Raw genomic sequence first — 3,595 nt, 5'->3', positions numbered from 1 at the left:
CTTCCATCTTTATAGTTGTGAATGGTATGCTTCCTAGTTGCCATAATTTTGCTTTCCATTTTTCTTGCTAACCTGAATGCCTTCTCTAATGAATCAGGTTCCCAAAGGCGCACATCATGTTGGATATTATCCTTTAAAGACCCTATGAACACATCAATCCTATGCTCCTCTGGAATATCTTTTACCCTTATGTTCAATTTTTGGAACTCCTCAATGTGCTCCATTATTGAACCCTTTTGTTTGAGACTTATCAATTGGCTAAAAAAAGTGTTGCTTTTTGTATGCTCATAATGTGCTATCAATTCTTCCGTAAAAATTGCCCAAGTGATAAATTGTTTACGAGAACAAAGCCATTGATACCATACAAACTGATTTGGTTCCAAATATAAAGTTGCCATACGTACCTTTTGTGTGTTTTGCACATTATTGAGATCGAAGAATTGCTCCATCTGTAATATCCATGTGGCGGGATCCTTGCCATCAAACTTCCTCATATCGATTTTTGGAACAGGGTGAGTCTTCGATCCAACATCAGAGTCTATGGAATCATGATTAACATTTCTTTTGTTCTCATCATGAGTTTCATTTACTACCTTTTCACCATTAGTGACCCTTTCTTGTAGCAAGTTCTTCAATTCTTCCATGTCTATCTTCAAATCTATCTTCAAATTTACCATCGAATCCTCCATCTTAGCTTCCATGCCCTTTATCTTAGATTCCACACCATTTATCTTAGATTCCACGCCATTTATCTTAGATTCCACGCCACTTATCTTAGCTTCTGTTAGCTTTTGTGAGTGTGACATTTGTTGCACTTGTTCTTGTAATTTTGATATATCATGTAGCATTTCTTCCTCTTCTTCATGAGTCATGCTAGAGCTTTCAGGTTACTTACTAGGTGTTTGCATTTTCTTTCCTCGGGGCATCAGTTACCGATAATAATGCTTTACTATGCCCTTTGAATTCCGTTAAACCAAGCTTACATAAAAATTTAAAAAAAAAAAACTACACATCTTTTTTCACTTTATAGAAGCCTGATATTGAATCTGATGTATCTCTGTAATTTCGGATCATCCAGTTCTGAAATTTCTACCTGTAGTAGCCTTCTGTGTCCTCTTTCCAACGCCACAAGTCTGAGCCAAATTGGATTCTCCAAGGAAGAGTTATGTGAAATCTCCCACAGTGACTTGCTTTTAGACTGGTTCAGTAGAGCGAAATTGTACGACGTGCCACGAGTCACTGTTTCAACCTTTGAATCTGAAACACACATACAAGAAACTATAGTCCGTCCTCTTTCTGTACCTTTTTACGAAATTTCAATCCGATCCTCAGAGAGAACGTTATGACGATTTTCCCCAGGTCACCTGTTTTGAATGTAATTCAGGAGTTTGCAAAAAGACCAACTTGCTCAGATCATATCTCCGAAAATATCACGCAAAAAGCTCTGAAATTCGGACCCAAGGTTAAGCGCCAATTCTTCTCAAATGGGTTTTTTTTGCGACTTCTGAAACATCACAGAACAAAAATTATAGCGAAAATGCCACGATGACCTGTTTGGAGCAGCGAAACCCTAGAATCCAAAGCTCTGATACCAAATGTTATGAAACCAGCTCACAAAAAGATGGAAAAGAGAGATCCACGCCTTAGAATTCAGCCTCTTCGAGGGGGCAACCTCCTTTACATTACATAAATGAACAATTCTTGGATGATACAAATGACAAAACCTCCTTTCTATATATAGGAGTCTAAGGAGTCACAATATAATCCAGCCGACCTAACAATAATAATATAAAGCCACAAAAATAACAATAGAGGAATTCTATGGGGCACAGAAATAACAATATGGGGGTAATAGGGGCACAACAATATAAATAAGGGGTATAACTACAATAGTAATGGGGTAATCACTAGTATTATAGGGACCCAACAATCCCTTTTGGTTAGAAACACTGATGCTTTGGAAAATGGAAAAGAGGGTCCCATTGAAGGAAAAGGTTTGAAGTAACGTTGTGAGAATATCAATCCCATGTAGAGGGATTCTATCAAATAAAGTTTGTTCATAATTTTAATGCTTGTTGCTAACCTTGTGATGTCAAACTGATGGGTTCTTTGGATAAAAACTTTCTAAGTGCATTTGGTTGGTTGGTTTGTTTGGTTCAATGCAAAATGGAAGGGTTGGAAAGACAGGTAATCATTGGGAGTGTCTATAGAATATTTTTAAGTCAAGTCCATAATTACATTGTAAGTTTTGATTCATGTTTTGTACTTGAACTTTGTTGGTAACTAATAATGACCCTATTGATAGGGCTAAAGGAAAAGTATCAGTGGAAAATATATCTTTGAATCCTCTCCTAGTGGATATAAAATACGCAATGTCCTCCTTTGAATGGATTTCTTTTCAACATATTCTCAGAGAGCTAAACTCCTAGGTTGATGAGCCATCTAACAATGCTCTCTCTTTCCAATCTAGGACTTTTATCATTTCAAAATTTGTGGATGTTGTTATTCAAATTTCCATGGATATTTTTTCTTTAATCCATGCCCATCCCTTTTGTTCTACCCAATATATTTTTGTCTTGTAATGATGATTGTATGCTCTGGGGATTATGTTTATTTACAATTTTCGCACATATAATTCTAAAGAGTTGAAACATCTAATGTATGAGGTATCAATTTTTTTAAATATTTGTTTTATTTTATTGAATGAATTAGTTAGGGTTGTCAGTGTGACTAGGACCTAATTCCATTAGGGCAATTACATAGGAGAAAAGGGGGAACCGGCATGACCCCCTGGAGCCCTGACTCAGTGCACAACCAACATATTTAGGCCCCTTGATGCATTAGACCCTTTAAGTGATACTCAACCTCTGAACCTATCTGACTAGATGACCCCTAACCTCTAGTGAGACATTATAAACCTCTCTATTTCAACTACTATTGTATATATATTTGAAGGGTCAAAAAATATTGAAACATGATCTTCCTACTAGGGGTGTCTCCTAAATCATTAATGGTTTTGTTTTTAAACCTTATTGTTCTTATCCTCCAAACATTATGTTTTTGACTATCAAGGCATGCATATCCTTCTTCCTCTATTCCAAGTATTTTTCTATATATATTCGAGGGGTCAAGAAACCCCAAAACCCTATTGGTGTGCCATTTGCAACTTCTGGTGCAAATTCTAGTATATATATGTTATAATAATCTGAGAGAAAGGTTAAACTACCAACTTTTGTCTCTTCTTATACAATCAAAAAAGGTCAACCATAAACACCATTGACAAGAAAGAAGGAATTTGGGAGCACAAAAAGTATTATTGTTAGAAAATTGGTGTAGAACGTATGGTTTCTTTCTCCCTTATTTGGATGTAGAGAAAATCAATGGGGTGCCATATTTTGTTGAACAAAAAAAATTATGATGATCAATATAATTTGAAATTAAGTGGATCATTTTATAAGGAAAAGAATGGTTGTACTGGTGGGCAGAGTGAAGGTGAGGTTTCATGTGGCAAGCTCCTTCTAGCCAACAACATGACCATGCTTCATCAAATGTTGGAATGGAAATTCCAACCAACTTAGAATTGTGGCTACAACAA

This window comes from Pinus tabuliformis, chromosome 9 (genome assembly GCF_031772625.1).
Source record: "Pinus tabuliformis cultivar Carrire ecotype Pingquan chromosome 9, CPIR1, whole genome shotgun sequence".
In the NCBI taxonomy this organism is placed as follows: Eukaryota; Viridiplantae; Streptophyta; class Pinopsida; order Pinales; family Pinaceae; genus Pinus; species Pinus tabuliformis.
This window is presented reverse-complemented; position numbering follows the sequence as displayed.